The sequence below is a fragment of the Cherax quadricarinatus genome, chromosome 88 (genome assembly GCF_038502225.1).
Source record: "Cherax quadricarinatus isolate ZL_2023a chromosome 88, ASM3850222v1, whole genome shotgun sequence".
Lineage (NCBI taxonomy): Eukaryota > Metazoa > Arthropoda > Malacostraca > Decapoda > Parastacidae > Cherax > Cherax quadricarinatus.
The window spans coordinates 1,419,577-1,438,544 of record NC_091379.1 but is presented as its reverse complement, the minus strand read 5'-3'; the positions used below and the strand labels follow the sequence as shown (position 1 = coordinate 1,438,544).

The 18,968-nt window shown below is 40.1% G+C and overlaps 1 protein-coding gene across 5 annotated transcripts in view; it reads right to left on the bottom strand.

Moving 5' to 3' along the window:
* LOC128698576 (uncharacterized) overlaps positions 1–18,968 on the bottom strand; it is a 127,735-nt gene that overhangs the window by 34,600 nt on the left and 74,167 nt on the right. Inside the window, exon 1 of one of the 5 annotated variants that reach the window (XM_070103823.1) lies at positions 4,974–5,119. The exons of 2 other annotated variants lie outside the window; for them this stretch is intronic. The gene's annotated coding sequence lies outside the window, so the exon portion shown is untranslated. Of the gene's footprint in view, positions 1–4,889; positions 5,120–18,968 lie in introns of those variants that run through there. 2 more of the 5 variants (XM_070103821.1, XM_070103822.1) reach the window with 2 other exon arrangements.

The window sequence follows — 18,968 nt, the reverse complement described above, 5'->3', positions numbered from 1 at the left end:
TTTTATGGGAAGCGCTAAACTCTCATTAATCCTACGGGGCCTTGGGATTGGCAAGTAATACATGATACAACTTACACAGACCATAACTGACAGTGGCATATTATATAGGAAGCCCCTTATTATGTAGAGCACTTCGGCCAAGTTAATTTTGTCCCCATTATGCGACCCACACCAGTCCACTAACACCCAGGTACGTATTTTATTAATGGGTGAACAGGGGCAGCAGGTGTCTTTAAGGAAACACGTCCTAATGTTTCCACCCGTACCGAGGGATTGAACCATGGACCTCAGTGTAAGCCGAGTGCGCTACTAATCAAGCTACAGGACACCTATTATAAGAGGAAATGAAAGATAGCTCCAGTTACGTGGAACTAGAGCCGTACAAGAGACTCCCCTCTGAACAGAATGATAAATCCACTTCGCGTGTCTGGACACGTGATGCTTCTAAACGTGTCCAGTCATTGATGTCACATGCGTCTCTACAAGCGAATACGAATCCATTTATCAACAAGTTAGTTTTCCATACTCCTTAAAACAATCTAGTGATCCGGATCCCCTAAGAATATGTTAGCTAATTTGGATCCCCTAAGAACAATTAGTGAATCCGGATTCCACAAGAACGAGGTTATGAATCCGGATCCTGGTTTTTATTTTCATTATAATGCTTAGTAGCCCACCTAGGCCTCCTATTATGGAAAATAGGCTTAACGGCGTAAAGGGTGGCGCCATACGTGTATTGGGGTGAGAGGAACGTAAAAAAAAAATGTCTAGAGCTACTGGAAATATCTGAAATGAACTAGTTTCTTGGAATGTTCAGGTAGGGGAGATTGTAGGTTGGGAGGGGGAGGTGAAGAGGGGGATTTAGAAGGTGGGGAGGGAAGAAGGTAGGGGAAGATAACCTCCCTACAGTAGGTTAATTAGTCTTAAAGTCTTTCAACTATACGAGGGTTATTAATTCTCCCAGGAGATTACTTTGTATACTCAGGTGTGAATATACATTATTTATATATACCCAAGTTGGTATAGTTATATATGCACAGTTGTGTATATACGCTGAGAATTCATTAAACTATTCCTGACTAATGGTGACGTTGCAGTTTTTTTTTTTTTGTTCTTTTTTTAGCAAAATGTATAGACCAGTGTGCTGATACACTATTCTGTACAAGGTACACAGTGGAGGGGGGGGGGGGAAAATAGCCGTTTTTCCAACGGAAACAAGTCACTGACTTTTTTGGGTTAGCCTAGATACACAAATAACCCGCACATAAAAGAGAGAAGCTTACGACGACGTTTCGGTCCGACTTGGACCATTGACACTAACAGAGGTGGAGCAGGACGGCTATATATAGGCAGGAAGAGGTGGAGGTGGTAGTAGTAATAGTAGTAATAGTAATAGTAGTAGTAGTAATAGTAGTAGTAGTAATAGTAGTAGTAATAGTAGTAGTAGTAATAGTAGTAATAGTAATAGTAGTAATAGTAATAGTAGTAGTAGTATTATTATTATAATTAAGGGGGAAGTGCTAAACCCGGAGGATTATACAGCAGTAGTAGTAGTAGTAATAGTAGTAGTAATAGTAGTAGTAGTAGTAATAGTAGTAGTAATAGTAGTAATAGTAGTAGTACAAGAATTGTATATAATACCGACAAGATGAAATTAAGACATGCACAACACCCGGGCATCCCCGGATTATTTGTGTATCGTTCCAGTCACGGTATTGTGCCTTTTTGTTATTTAGCCTAGCTAATTTACACTATGTATGATCATTGTACTTGTGTACCTGTCCTTAAATAAAAAATGCTTCCCAATCATTGCCCATCACTCAGGATGGTTGTCTGAGTTAAAACGCTCAGTTAGAGCTGGGAGACTTCAGTACATAAACTGAGAAAGAAGGAACACTGCAGTAGGCCTACTGGCCCAGTAGGGCGATGAAGTCGTCTCCAAGCTTTCCACTAAAATTTATACATTTCATTGAAAGTTCATCAGTTACGCAAGTTTAGGTATAATTTTTTTAAATAGGAGTGGTAAGCCGGTGGAAGGCCTCTGTCAGATGTTCAAAAGCTCCAGCTGTGGGTCATCATATGACTAAGACCCGCGTCAGGAAACGCTTGTCCTGTTCCTTATGAATCTTCCTTTGATAAGACGTGCAACAGTTAGGTACCTTTATTCTGAAATAAAGATACCTAACTGTTACACGTGTCTTACTAATCAAGTTACCGATATTGTGTATATTACAGAATCTTACCTAACCTAGCCTAACCTAACCTACCACAACTTTAAAAGTTTTCTTCCAGCCGAGATGCACTTATAATTCAAAATTATTATTTTACTCACACTCACTCACACTCTCACACTCTCACACTCTCACACTCTCACACTCTCACACTCTCACACTCTCACACTCTCACACTCTCACACTCTCACACTCTCACACTCTCACACTCTCACACTCTCACACTCACACTCACACTCACTCTCACTCTCACTCTCACTCTCACTCTCACTCTCACACTCACACTCACACTCACACTCACACTCACACTCACACTCTCACACTCTCACACTCACACTCACACTCACTCTCACACTCACTCTCACACTCACTCTCACACTCACACTCTCACACTCACTCTCACACTCACTCTCACACTCACTCTCACACTCACTCTCACACTCTCACTCTCACACTCTCACACACTCACTCTCACACTCTCACACTCTCACTCTCTCACTCTCACACACTCACACACTCTCGCACTCACTCTCGCACTCACTCTCGCACTCACTCTCGCACTCACACTCTCACACTCACTCTCACACTCACTCTCACACTCACTCTCACACTCACACTCACTATCACACTCACACACTCTCACTGTCACACTAACACTCATACTCTCACACTCACTCTCTCACACTCACACTCACTCTCACACTCACACTCTCACTCACACTCTCACACTCACACTCACACTCTCACACTCACACTCTCACACTCACTCTCACACTCACACTCTCACACTCTCACACTCACACTCACACTCTCACACTCACACTCACTCTCACACTCACACTCTCACACTCACACTCTCACACTCACTCTCACACTCACTCTCACACTCACTCTCACACTCACACTCTCACACTCACTCTCACACTCACTCTCAAGGGGGCTTCCTTAACGATGTTAAGGAGCTCGGTCTAGGGAATTGGATCTGTGCTCCAGCTCCCTGAATGTCTTCCATCAATCCCTACAGGCTTAGCGCTCTCCCATATAATATCTCAGGATGCCCTCTCCCGGATACAGTAGTAGTGTTATATTTAATGAGGATAATCACACTACGACAACAAATATATAAATATGAGAGAATAAAAAAAAAAAAGGAAGGGGGGAGGAAAAAAAATTACACATTCTAAGAATACATACATACAGGAATACTTCCCATTCATTGTTGCAATATCTACTGAGGAAACTAAGGAATACCTACTATATTTATGAAGGGGTTCAGGGAAACCGGCAGGCCGGACTTGAGTCCTGGAGATGGGAAGTACAGTGCCTGCACTCTGAAGGAGGGGTGTTAATGTTGCAGTTTAAAAACTGTAGTGTAAAGCACCCTTCTGGCAAGACAGTGATGGAGTGAATGATGGTGAAAGTTTTTCTTTTTCGGGCCACCCTGCCTTGGTGGGAATCGGCCAGTGTGACAATAAAAAAATAATAATTTAGACTGACCCGAAATAAACTGGGCAGGGCTAATCTGTATTACTGAACATTAGCTCATCAGAGTTCAGTTCGCTAGGCTAGTCTGGAAAAATAAGAGGAGTAAAGGGACTAGAATGGTGGAGCAGGAGTGGAGGCGAAGATAATTATAATCATGGGGGAGCGATAAACCCGTAGGATTATACAGCGCGTGGGGGGGGGATGGAAGGTATTCAGGCTCAATTCAGAGAACCGGAGCACTGATCCAATTCCCTAAATCAAGAGCCCCGCACCAGCGTCAAGGAACCTCCCTTGAGGGGGTGGAGACGAGGAGCAGTCTAGACAGATCAAGATTGTATTCTGGGGATTGTTTCTATGTGCACTGTGTAGTACATGACATGAGGGAATATCAAAGTAATGGGAGGCCACTACCTAGTAATATACTTTTTTCAGATGTGTGTGTGGGGGGGACGTAGTTAGGGTAGACTAGTAGTTTACCACTGAACTAATCAAGAGCCTAGTTTCAGAAGACACTTATAGTTTCCTGACCAATTTAGAAGTCAGAATTGGTCATCTAGAAGTTTACTATACAGCCAACAAAAATGAAAAACATAATGGAAATATTTTACTAGTCTGATTAGTTCAATGGTCAAGTCAGAGCAACACGTCATTAGTTTCAAATCTCCTACGTGCGGGTCATTTGTGCATTCATTCTTTATTTAGTGCTTTGGGAATGGGAGGTAATCAGGTTTAATACCCTGCATGGGTATCAAAACACCCCTTTAAGTAGCAAAAGTAGTAGTAGAAGTGGGATAAGTGAATTACCCCACGTCCACTACGTCTGCCCCCTTCAAGTGACAGTTTGCTGTCCAGGGCCACGGTGCGAGGCGTTTAATAAAATATTTAATGCTGCTGCATTTTGATGGTGAGCAGGAGACATGCGGCCTTAATGACCCTCGTGTAGTCTATAGGCCTTAAACCCCTATTAATCAACCAACCAAGTCTTAATATAAAAAAGTTAAAAAGGCAAAATTTTAAGCCTTACATATCTTCGCTACCACACACACAAGTTTTCCCAGACGACATAAACACTGCACTGTACATAATTGTCAGTATATTCTACCACTGATACACTCTGCACCGTATATACTTGCCAGTATGTTATACCACTAATACACTCTGCACCGTATATACTTGCCAGTATGTTATACCACTGATACACTGCACCGTATATACTTGCCAGTATGTTATACCACTGATACACTGCACCGTATGCACTTGCCAGTATGTTATACCAGTGACGCTCTGCACTAAGTTTTAACTCCATGGTGCTGGAGACACCGGTACACTACACCATCTGGTACTGACTGTGGGAGTGAGTGTGTCAACTATGTTATCAGGTTGTTACTGCTACCAACAAAGTCTATCTTGTAGAAGCTTTGGAAATAAGTCACTGATTAACTAGATTATCCTAGATTATTTACATGTGTGTTACTAGACAAGACAGTTGCAGAAAAATGGAAATTTCTTTAGGGAATACGAAAAAATTATAGAGAATTATTAGGCTGCTTGTAACCTTTACAATAAAATTAAAAAATATATTCCAAGTTTTAAAATAAGGATTAAGGTCAACTCTCACTGTATATAAACAGATATATACGGTTTGTATATACATTACTCTGATAATTGAATAATAGTAAGTATATGAAGTATTTTTGGAATGGTTTGTTCCCATTCTCTCTCTCTCGCTCTTTATATATATATATATATATATATATATATATATATATATATATATATATATATATATGTCGTGCCGAATATGTAAAACTGGTCAATTAGCAAGAACTCTTTTAAAATTAAGTCCTTTCTAAAATTTTCTCTTATAGGTTTATAGATATATTTTTTTCGTTAATGTTGATGTAAAAATTTATAATTTTGCACCAAAAGGAACTTAGAAAACTTACCTAACCTTATTATAACAAGAACAATTTATTTTAACCTAACCCAACTAAATATATTTTAGATTTGTTTACAATAATTTAATACTAAATAAACACAGTGAAATATATTTTTTTCGTTAGGTTCAGAATGATTTTGGCGAAATTATTACATACACAAATTTTCACTTGTCCTATATGGCAAGATGAGCGTTGCTGTTTAAGCCAAGATCGCAAGTTCTGCCTATTCGGCACGACATATATATATATATATATATATATATATATATATATATATATATAGATATATATATATATATATATATATATATGGGAGATGTTAAGTGAATGTATAGGAGCCTTTGAACCAAGTGAGAGAGTAATTGTGGTAGGGGACCTGAATGCTAAAGTAGGAGAAACTTTTAGAGAGGGTGTGGTAGGTAAGTTTGGGGTGCCAGGTGTAAATGATAATGGGAGCCCTTTGATTGAACTTTGTATAGAAAGGGGTTTAGTTATAGGTAATACATATTTTAAGAAAAAGAGGATAAATAAGTATACAAGATATGATGTAGGGCGAAATGACAGTAGTTTGTTGGATTATGTATTGGTAGATAAAAGACTGTTGAGTAGACTTCAGGATGTACATGTTTATAGAGGGGCCACAGATATATCAGATCACTTTCTAGTTGTAGCTACACTGAGAGTAAAAGGTAGATGGGATACAAGGAGAATAGAAGCATCAGGGAAGAGAGAGGTGAAGGTTTATAAACTAAAAGAGGAGGCAGTTAGGGTAAGATATAAACAGCTATTGGAGGATAGATGGGCTAAAGAGCATAGGCAATGGGGTCGAAGAGGTATGGGTAGGTTTAAAAATGTAGTGTTAGAGTGTTCAGCAGAAGTTTGTGGTTACAGGAAAGTGGGTGCGGGAGGGAAGAGGAGCGATTGGTGGAATGATGATGTGAAGAGAGTAGTAAGGGAGAAAAAGTTAGCATATGAGAAGTTTTTACAAAGTAGAAGTGATGCAAGGAGGGAAGAGTATATGGAGAAAAAGAGAGAGGTTAAGAGAGTGGTGAAGCAATGTAAAAAGAGAGCAAATGAGAGAGTGGGTGAGATGTTATCAACAAATTTTGTTGAAAATAAGAAAAAGTTTTGGGGTGAGATAAACAAGTTAAGAAAGCCTAGAGAACAAATGGATTTGTCAGTTAAAAATAGGAGAGGAGAGTTATTAAATGGAGAGTTAGAGGTATTAGAAAGATGGAGGGAATATTTTGAGGAATTGTTAAATGTTGATGAAGATAGGGAAGCTGTGATTTCCTGTATAGGGCAAGGAGGAACAACATCTTGTAGGAGTGAGGAAGAGCCAGTTGTGAGTGTGGGGGAAGTTCGTGAGGCAGTAGGTAAAATGAAAGGGGGTAAGGCAGCCGGGATTGATGGGATAAAGATAGAAATGTTAAAAGCAGGTGGGGATATAGTTTTGGAGTGGTTGGTGCAATTATTTAATAAATGTATGGAAGAGAGTAAGGTACCTAGGGATTGGCAGAGAGCATGCATAGTTCCTTTGTATAAAGACAAAGGGGATAAAAGAGAGTGCAAAAATTATAGGGGGATAAGTCTGTTGAGTATACCTGGCAAAGTGTATGGTAGAGTTATTATTGAAAGAATTAAGAGTAAGACGGAGAATAGGATAGCAGATGAACAAGGATGCTTTAGGAAAGGTAGGGGGTGTGTGGACCAGGTGTTTACAGTGAAACATATAAGTGAACAGTATTTAGATAAGGCTAAAGAGGTCTTTGTGGCATTTATGGATTTGGAAAAGGCGTATGACAGGGTGGATAGGGGGGCAATGTGGCAGATGTTGCAGGTGTATGATGTAGGAGGTAGGTTACTGAAAGCAGTGAAGAGTTTTTACGAGGATAGTGAGGCTCAAGTTAGAGTATGTAGGAAAGAGGGAAATTATTTACCAGTAAAAGTAGGCCTTAGACAAGGATGTGTGATGTCACCGTGGTTGTTTAATATATTTATAGATGGGGTTGTAAGAGAAGTAAATGCGAGGGTCTTGGCAAGAGGCGTGGAGTTAAAAGATAAAGAATCACACATAAAGTGGGAGTTGTCACAGTTGCTCTTTGCTGATGACACTGTGCTCTTGGAAGATTCTGAAGAGAAGTTGCAGAGATTGGTGGATGAATTTGGTAGGGTGTGCAAAAGAAAATTGAAAGTGAATACAGGAAAGAGTAAGGTTATGAGGATAACAAAAAGATTAGGTGATGAAAGATTGGATATCAGATTGGAGGGAGAGAGTATGGAGGAGGTGAATGTATTCAGATATTTGGGAGTGGACGTGTCAGCGGATGGGTCTATGAAAGATGAGGTGAATCATAGAATTGATGAGGGGAAAAGGGTGAGTGGTGCACTTAGGAGTCTGTGGAGACAAAGAACTTTGTCCTTGGAGGCAAAGAGGGGAATGTATGAGAGTATAGTTTTACCAACGCTCTTATATGGGTGTGAAGCATGGGTGATGAATGTTGCAGCGAGGAGAAGGCTGGAGGCAGTGGAGATGTCATGTCTGAGAGCAATGTGTGGTGTGAATATAATGCAGAGAATTCGTAGTTTGGAAGTTAGGAGGAGGTGCGGGATTACCAAAACTGTTGTCCAGAGGGTTGAGGAAGGGTTGTTGAGGTGGTTCGGACATGTGGAGAGAATGGAGCGAAACAGAATAACTTCAAGAGTGTATCAGTCTGTAGTGGAAGGAAGGCGGGGTAGGGGTCGGCCTAGGAAAGGTTGGAGGGAGGGAGTAAAGGAGGTTTTGTGTGCGAGGGGCTTGGACTTCCAGCAGGCATGCGTGAGCGTGTTTGATAGGAGTGAATGGAGACAAATGGTTTTTAATACTTAACGTGCTGTTGGAGTGTGAGCAAAGTAACATTTATGAAGGGGTTCAGGGAAACCGGCAGGCCGGACTTGAGTCCTGGAGATGGGAAGTACAGTGCCTGCACTCTGAAGGAGGGGTGTTAATGTTGCAGTTTAAAAACTGTAGTGTAAAGCACCCTTCTGGCAAGACAGTGATGGAGTGAATGATGGTGAAAGTTTTTCTTTTTCGGGCCACCCTGCCTTGGTGGGAATCGGCCAGTGTGATAATAATAAATAATATGTATATATACATATATATATATATATATATATATATATATATATATATATATATATATATATATATATATATATATATATATATATATTTATAGAGGGGCAACTGATATATCGGATCATTATTTAGTTGTAGCTACAGTTAGAGTAAGAGGTAGATGGGAAAAGAGGAAGGTGGCAACAACAAGTAAGAGGGAGGTGAAAGTGTATAAACTAAGGGAGGAGGAAGTTCGGGCGAGATATAAGCGACTATTGGCAGAAAGGTGGGCTAGTGCAAAGATGAGTAGTGGGGGGGTTGAAGAGGGTTGGAATAGTTTTAAAAATGCAGTATTAGAATGTGGGGCAGAAGTTTGTGGTTATAGGAGGGTGGGGGCAGGAGGAAAGAGGAGTGATTGGTGGAATGATGAAGTAAAGGGCGTGATAAAAGAGAAAAAGTTAGCTTATGAGAGGTTTTTACAAAGCAGAAGTGTTATAAGAAGAGCAGAGTATATGGAGAGTAAAAGAAAGGTGAAGAGAGTGGTGAGAGAGTGCAAAAGGAGAGCAGATGAAAGAGTGGGAGAGGCACTGTCAAGAAATTTTAATGAAAATAAAAAAAAAATTTGGAGTGAGTTAAACAAGTTAAGAAAGCCTAGGGAAAGTATGGATTTGTCAGTTAAAAACAGAGTAGGGGAGTTAGTAGATGGCGAGAGGGAGGTATTAGGTAGATGGCGAGAATATTTTGAGGAACTCTTAAATGTTGAGGAAGAAAGGGAGGCGGTAATTTCATGCACTGGTCAGGGAGGTATACCATCTTTTAGGAGTGAAGAAGAGCAGAATGTAAGTGTGGTGGAGGTACGTGAGGCATTACGTAGAATGAAAGGGGGTAAAGCAGCTTGAACTGATGGGATCATGACAGTAATGTTAAAAGCAGGGGGGGATATAGTGTTGGAGTGGTTGGTACTTTTGTTTAATAAATGTATGAAAGAGGGGAAGGTACCTAGGGATTGGCTGAGAGCATGTATAGTTCCTTTATATAAAGGGAAAGGGGACAAAAGAGACTGTAAAAATTATAGAGGAATAAGTTTACTGAGTATACCAGGAAAAGTGTACGGTAGGGTTATAATTGAAAGAATTAGAGGTAAGACAGAATGTAGGATTGCGGATGAGCAGCGAGGCTTCAGAGTGGGTAGGGGATGTGTAGATCAAGTGTTTACATTGAAGCATATATGTGAACAGTATTTAGATAAAGGTACGGAAGTTTTTATTGCATTTATGGATTTAGAAAAGGCATATGATAGAGTGGATAGAGGAGCAATGTGGCAGATGTTGCAAGTATATGGAATAGGTGGTAAGTTACTAAATGCTGTAAAGAGTTTTTATGAGGATAGTGAGGCTCAGGTTAGGGTGTGTAGAAGAGAGGGAGACTACTTCCCGGTAAAAGTAGGTCTTAGACAGGGATGTGTAATGTCACCATGGTTGTTTAATATATTTATAGATGGGGTTGTAAAGGAAGTAAATGCTAGGGTGTTCGGGAGAGGAGTGGGATTAAATTTTGGGGAATCAAATTCAAAATGGGAATTGACACAGTTACTTTTTGCTGATGATACTGTGCTTATGGGAGATTCTAAAGAAAAATTGCAAAGGTTAGTGGATGAGTTTGAGAATGTGTGTAAAGGTAGAAAGTTGAAAGTGAACATAGAAAAGAGTAAGGTGATGAGGGTGTCAAATGATTTAGATAAAGAAAAATTGGATATCAAATTGGGGAGGAGGAGTATGGAAGAAGTGAATGTTTTCAGATACTTGGGAGTTGACATGTCGGCGGATGGATTTATGAAGGATGAGGTTAATCATAGAATTGATGAGGGAGAAAAGGTGAGTGGTGCATTGAGGTATATGTGGAGTCAAAAAACGTTATCTATGGAGGCAAAGAAGGGAATGTATGAAAGTATAGTAGTACCAACACTCTTATATGGGTGTGAAGCTTGGGTGGTAAATGCAGCAGCGAGGAGACGGTTGGAGGCAGTGGAGATGTCCTGTTTAAGGGCAATGTGTGATGTAAATATTATGCAGAAAATTCGGAGTGTAGAAATTAGGAAAAGGTGTGGAGTTAATAAAAGTATTAGTCAGAGGGCAGAAGAGGGGTTGTTGAGGTGGTTTGGTCATTTAGAGAGAATGGATCAAAGTAGAATGACATGGAAAGCATATAAATCTATAGGGAAGGAAGGCGGGGTAGGGGTCGTCCTCGAAAGGGTTGGAGAGAGGGGGTAAAGGAGGTTTTGTGGGCAAGGGGCTTGGACTTCCAGCAAGCGTTCGTGAGCGTGTTAGATAGGAGTGAATGGAGACGAATGGTACTTGGGACCTGACGATCTGTTGGAGTGTGAGCAGGGTAATATTTAGTGAAGGGATTCAGGGAAACCGGTTATTTTCATATAGTCGGACTTGAGTCCTGGAAATGGGAAGTACAATGCCTGCACTTTAAAGGAGGGGTTTGGGATATTGGCAGTTTGGAGGGATATGTTGTGTATCTTTATATGTGTATGCTTCTAAACTGTTGTATTCTGAGCACCTCTGCAAAAGCAGTGATAATGTGTGAGTGTGATGAAAGTGTTGAATGATGATGAAAGTATTTTCTTTTTGGGGATTTTCTTTCTTTTTTTTGGGTCACCCTGCCTCGGTGGGAGACGGCCGACTTGTTGAAAAAAAATATATATATATGTATATATATATATATATATATATATATATATATATATATATATATATATATATATATATATATATATATATATATAAAAAAAAAAAAAAAAAAAAAATATATATATATATATATATATATATATATATATATATATATATATATATATATATATATATATAAAGCTAAGATAATATAAATTAAAAGGTATTACTGGTTTCTCGTCTGGTGGAACATGTCTGGTTGTCTTCCCATGAACTACACAAGGTTGGCTGGTTTCCTAGGTTTAGCCTCTCGTCTACATAAGAGTCATTAAAGTAGTGGGCTCACTTATACAACGCCAATCAAGAATATTTTAATCCCTAAAGGTTATATATACGAAAGGTAGGCGTCTCTCGGTGTATATATACACTGAGTTTAGTTTGTTTAATATACATCGAGGGTAAACTATACCATATCTTAGGGATACACTACAAAAAAGGCACAATACCGTGGCTGAACAAGAAACAAGAAACTGATGACGAGGTTTTGGTCCTACCTGGACCAGTATTATCCTGTAATAATAGGGACGGAATAATATATCTCAGATATTTATCTAAGAGTTGCAATGTCAAGCTGTAGAATAAAGACAAATGCAAAACGTAGGTCATTAAATTTAGACATTTCAGCCGCTAATATTTTTATCCAATGCAAAGACCAGAAAACAATATACTTTTGGGGAAGTCAGTAAAGTGAGCTAGGTAGGTCAGATTCTTGATATCAGGTGGTAGAGCTTAGGTTAGGCTAGGTAAGGTTTGTCAGGAAACCGGACAAGTATTTCCTGATGCGGGTCTTAGTAATTTGATGACCCGCAGCTGGAGCTTTTGATCATCTGACCGAGGCCTTCCACTGGCTTACCGGTCCACCCCTTTTAAAAATTATAATTATTATAACCATGCTAAGCCTGCTCATATAGTGTGTGGTGAGTACAATCAACTAGGCGAGCAGCCCTGAGACGCGAAAACTTTCTTAGTTTTAAGTTTTTGCAGGTTATCCTTCACGACCATCAAGCACTCAAGTGTTGTAGACATGTCTTTAGTACATGAGTATTTGTGTTTCAAGCATTAGACTGCCTCACCAACGTACACCTTATTACATTCCCCACATGGGATAACATGTACACCTGCGCTGGTTTCGACAGTACCAGCTAGTCTCTTAAATCCTTGATGACTGATAAGGAGATGGCCACTCATTTTATAATTCACGAGCACTTTGGTAACATTTTTGGCTACTTCGTCAACAGGAAGGACGTGTCTAGTGAGTGACCAATGCCATGTGGCTGTTAATCCACTGCACCAGTCTCCAACAGTCAGAAATGAAATACAGGGAAGACTGGAGGTGTTTTGAACATTTGGGCAATATGATTATTGTACATTTCTTTTCAAAGTGCTACATCTTTGAGACCCCGATGACGATGCCTCTTTTAGTTTGTGTGTCGTGTTGCAAGTATAAATGCAGCAGTTCGTCTTTGCCTGTGAGATTCCTGTACACCTTGAAGGAGTTTCTCCTACCTGTGCCTAGTAGGATATCCCAATGGGAGTTTATTGCCCCTTCCTTTCCCATGAGTAAATTTGATGGCTAGCTCTATATTGTTGATCCCGACAAGCAGCATTCCATTATATTTAGGAACAAGGGGATTGTTCACCACATTTTACCTCTCTACTACCTGTCTCCAGTATTTCGTCACCTCTTTATCCGACTGAAGAAGCCTACTATGTAATGTTTATGTTAAATGTTAAACCCATGTGGGTCATTCAAAACATGGATTGGAGCCTACTGTGTAGCCGAAACGAATCGACAGTGAAAATACCCAAGTCTTTGTCTTCTACATGAGCATTACTTATTCCTGAAGTGACCGGTCTGAGAGGAATGTTAGTTTTATGGGGTTTTTGGTAACCCATAAAGTCTGGCAAGCCTGGGGTTACTGGGGAGGAGGTACATGATTTTTATACTTTCTTAGTTCTCCAGAATATATTGCGGGATTAACCAAGAAAGTTCTTTTTATACTTTACCATATCTCACGAATATAATGTCAAGGGCAAACTATACAATTTTTCAATGATACTACTTGAAGGATACAAAACACAGTACTTCGGGGATACAAGGAATATCCTACTGTTTTGATAATATTTTTTAAAGAATTGCTAGGATTATGAAGGCAGGCAGGAAGTAGGCTAACTAGGAGCCAGGCAGGTAAGCAGGTAGGCCATTTGAGTAAAAGCCAGGTCATTAGGAACGCAGACATGCACAGATCCTGCACCTCTTCAACATCAGCAGAGATAAATATAGTAGGAAACCAGGCTACCCGGAGGGGAATATCATCGACTCCTGCTTGTGGGAACTTCCCCGGCGTCGTGTTGAAACGACCAGCCACCAGGCAGAAATATTCTTTTGGTTTTTTTTTTGTACCATCTTCCAGGAGAACCAAGAACGCTTGGGCTTTCCTGTCTTGAGAGGCGGTTACACTGTTGTCATGACCTCTGTGTCCGCGAGCGCCACATATTCATGACCTTTTGTTGGAAAACAACTTGATAATGGTCTTGAACCAACCAAAATTGTGGGGTAGTTGTAAATTATTCCGGCCAAGGTATAAGAACGTAAGGAGAGAAGTCTTGCAGCAGTCCTACTAGTTCGTGCTAGGCAGGGCCAACTGGTTCATATAAGCTGGGCAATTTGGTTATAATCATAACCATAATTTTTAAACGGGTGGACCAGTAAGCCAGCAGAAGGGCTCGGTCAGATGAGTAAAAGCTCAACACTTGTTTTGTTTCCTGGCGAACCTTACCTAACCAAACCTGAGCAAGTCTTGCATTTAACCACACCCACTCATTTATCTGTTCAACTCATTTTTAAAGCTACCCAAAATTCTCTGGGACAGACATTATTGGTTAATGTAACTATGTACGTGTAGTTGCAGGAGTGGAGTAGTGTTAGTATATTATCATTATTATTTACTGATGCACTTGCAAAAGATGACTTCGCTATGATTCATCTCTGAGGTTGCTGGTATATTCGTCAGGACATAGGTCAAGTGCCTCCTGATATGGGTCTTAATCATGTGGGTGACCCGTTTAAGATTTGTATAACCACAGAGGCCAGAATAACCTAAGGGAGGGACTGAACACCTCTACCAAGGCTGAGGGACCGAACACCTCAAAATTTCCACTTCAACTGTCTTGAATATATTTATTAGTTATCTCAGTATTCAACTGAAGAAGCCTGTTGTTTACACCAAATGTTTCGGCAATAAAGATACACGGTGTACGTGTTTTATTCACCCATACCCTAAGAAAACCAAACACTGGTCCATATCCGTTGGTATCTTCAGGTCATTTCCTGGAATGTGAGCCACAACAGTCGACACACTCCGATGCATCCATTTGCTGCTAAACAGGAATAACAGTGTATTAGGAAACCTGCCCACAAGTCTCGCCCGGCCACAAATTACTTCATTCATTAGGAAACAGGACAAGTGCCTCCTGACACGGGTCGTAATAATTCAGACGACCCATTATTTTTTCCGTGTGTAGTAAATGCTCCGCCCGAAAACCAACCCGGTGTCTTCTGTGACCCCCGAACGTGTTGCCTCTGAGCTACGAGGTATGAAAGCAACAATAACAATAAAAATTAATGTCACTAAGTACAGATGAGTATGGAGAAGGAGACTTGTTGACACTGTATTCGCCGAGAAGCTTCAGAGCCGTAGCTTGGTTGGTTGCGCACTCACCTCACACACTGAGGTCCGTGGGTCGATCCCCGGTACGGGTGGAAACATTAGGACATTTCTTTCAGACACCTGCTATCCCTGTTCACCTAGTATTAAGTAGGTACCTGGGTGCTAGTCGACTGGTGTGGGTCGCATACTGGAGACAAAATTAACCTAAGCTGCGGGAAATGCTCTGCATAACCAGGGGATTTCTATATGTCAGTGATGTCAGCTATGGTCTGTTTAAGTTGTATCATGCACTTGAAGTAAAGCTCTAGTTCCCTGAATCGAGTCTGAATGCCTTCCAGTAACCTCCCCCCCTTTCCTCTTCAGGCACTGCATAACCCCTGTGGGTTTAGCGCTCCCCATAACAGCAGCAGCAGCAGCAGCAGCAGTAGTAGTAGTAACAGTAATATCAATCCCAAGGGCCGCAGCCTACCAGCAGGGCCAGAACCGGACCATCACATTTTTATATATATAAAAAAAAGATTGCAGAAAAACCCGCTTAGCGAATTTCAAGTCTATTGGGACGTCCATTTTTTTCATGTCACAGTTATATACATTGTGAGCTGATTATATATATATATATATATATATATATATATATATATATATATATATATATATATATATATAATATATATATATATATATATATATATATATATATATATATATATATATATATATATATATATATATATATATATATATATATATATATATTTATTTATATACATATATTACGGTAGGATATACACCGAATTTCCTTATTTAGCATAAATGTATATATCAGCAGTGTGCTGCTATCCTATTCTTATGGTTCAGGATGTACACTCGCAGGAGGACCCGAGTTATTGTTTACTATACACAAAATATGCGGTGTCCCGTGACCTGGTCCCTAAAGCTCTCGCTTCACACGTTCTGCGTTCGATTCCCAGTGAGGGTAGAAACATTGGGCGTGTGTCTTTACACCGGTTGTCTATGTTCATCCATCAGTAAAATGGGTACCTGGGTGTTGGTGGACTGGTGTGGGTCGCATCCTGGGACAAGGACCTAATCTGCGGGAAATGCTCAGCATAACAAGTGGCTTTCTATATAGTAGTATGTCATTGATGTCAGCTATGGTCTGTATACCTTGTACATGTACTGGTAGTAATAACTCGGGGCTTCCTGTCTGTGAAATACTTGTTGCTTTTCCTGTTGTACGTCACTACGTAAGGTGTATGCCTCTCAGTGTATATACACTGAGAGGTTACTTTAGTCTCCCTGTTAATGATGGTAAAGTATTGTTGACTGGTGGGGAACATGTGACATTTAGCCCTAATGACCCTCGTGTAGTGGGAAGGCTTTAAATCCTTTTAACTAATTAACTAGTCTTAATGACTCTTGTCTAGTAGATAGGTTTGAAACCTCATTAACCAACCAACCAACCTTAATGACCCTCCTGTCGACGATAGGCTTTAAACCTCATAAACCAACCAGCCAGCCTCAATGACCCTCCTGTCGACGATAGGCTTTAAACCTCATAAACCAACCAGCCAGCCTCAATGACCCTCCTGTCGACGATAGCCTTTAAACCTCATAAACCAACCAGCCAGCCTCAATGACCCTCCTGTCGACGATAGGCTTTAAACCTCATAAACCAACCAGCCAGCCTCAATGACCCTCCTGTAGACGATAGGCTTTAAACCTCATAAACCAACCAGCCAGCCTCAATGACCCTCGTGTAGACGATAGGCTTTAAAACCTCATTAACCAACCAATCATTATGTTGGGTAGAGAGGGAGCCGAAGAATGTGCCTGATCTTGATACTGGGAACCAGGCCTTAATAATAACAATAATAATAATAATAATAATAATAATAATAATAATAATAATAATAATCTTCAGCATGGCACAATATTTGTACTGAGATGGATGACAGATGCTCACGCTGAGAGCCAATGGTTATGCAGAATATTTCGGGATTATACAGCCTGGGAGGGGAAATGGGTAATAAAAGGCTTGACCCGAGGATAGAGAGGGATAGCTACGACGCCTTGGATCAAGAGCCCTTGACCTTGAAAAAAGTGAGGCTGAATGCCACGCTGTCAAGGTGACGGGGAGGACAGGACGGGAATTTTCCCTGTGATGGCGGGGATTGTGACGTCTTTCCTACTTGACCAGTTTGTGTGTACCGCGACATTACCCTCCCCCCCCCATAGCCACTACCACCCCTTCCCAGCTTCCCTCCCCTCACCACCCCCCGGTTAAATCCCCTCCCCATCCACCGGTTACATCCTCTCCCCACCCACATATTATTCGACCCCCCAACCCACTTTTGAGACTCCCCCCCTCACCCCTCCATCATGATCTCATTTACCAACTGCCTCCCCTACCCACATATCCACCTCCTTCTGTCCCTAACCTCCCCCCCCCCCCTTCGCATACTGCTAATATATATATATATATATATATATATATATATATATATATATATATATATATATATATCGTGTCGAATAGGTAAAATTGGTCAATTAGCAAAAACTCTTTTAATGTTAAGTCCTTTTTAAAATTTACTCTTATACATAAATGAAAAAATATATCTTTAAAATATATTTTTTTCATTTAATGTAAAAATTAATAATTTTGTACCAAAAGCATCTTAGAAAACTTACCTGACCTTATTACAAGAAGCACATTTTAATGTAGTCTAATCCAACTAAATATATTTTAGATAAGTTTACAATAATTAATAATAAACAAACACAAAGAAATATAATTTTTCCGTTAAGTTCAGATTGATTTTCGCGAAATTATTGCATACATAAATTTTCGTTTGCCTTATTCGGCAAGAAGAGCGTTGCTATTTAAGCCAAAATCGGAACGATATATATATATATATATATATATATATATATATATATATATATATATATATATATATATATATATATATATATATATATATATATATATATACATCATATGTGTAGAGAACCTGGGATAACCCAAAAAAGGCTTACGACTGGAAGGCTTCAGTCAGCATTGTTCTACCATGTCTGTGTCAGAGGTCACCAACTGTGACCCAACCGTCCCTTCCCACAGACCTGACACGGAAGTATTGTCAGATAAACCTTCCTATCGTAAGCCCCCACAGCTCGGTGGTAGTGTCGGACTGCAACCCGTCAGGACCCAGGTTCGAGTCTCCACTGATTCTTCTGTTCACTCATTGACAATTTACAGTGCGTAGGTCTGCCAACAGCCTGACTAACCAGGCCTTTAATTAAGCGACTTAGTTTATAGCGTATCCTCAGGAGCGATGATACTCGACACCATAAACCGGGAAAAGAAGAGTTTTAACAGCAGGAAAATAAACCAGGAGGGTCTGGGGTGTGTAACGTCAACAAGAGTTTTAATAGCAGGAAAATAAACCAAGAGGGTCTGGGGTGAGTGTAACGCCTGACTGAAATATACAAGGAAAACTCTGACGTGGACGGGATTAATATGTAGAACTGCATTGTGAGAGGCCACGTAGAGGTGGGGAAGGGGTAGCAAGGGGTAGGATGGAAGGGAAGGAGGGAGGGGAAGGAGAGTGATGGGGATGTAGCCTAGCAGACTGGTTGTTAATGGGGTTTTAAAGTCTATCAACTACACGAGGTTCATTAAGACAGGATGGTAACCTTTCCACCACCAGACAAGAATACTTAATAATAATAATAATAATAATAATAATAATAATAATAATAATAATAATAATAATAATAATAATAATAATAATTTCTTT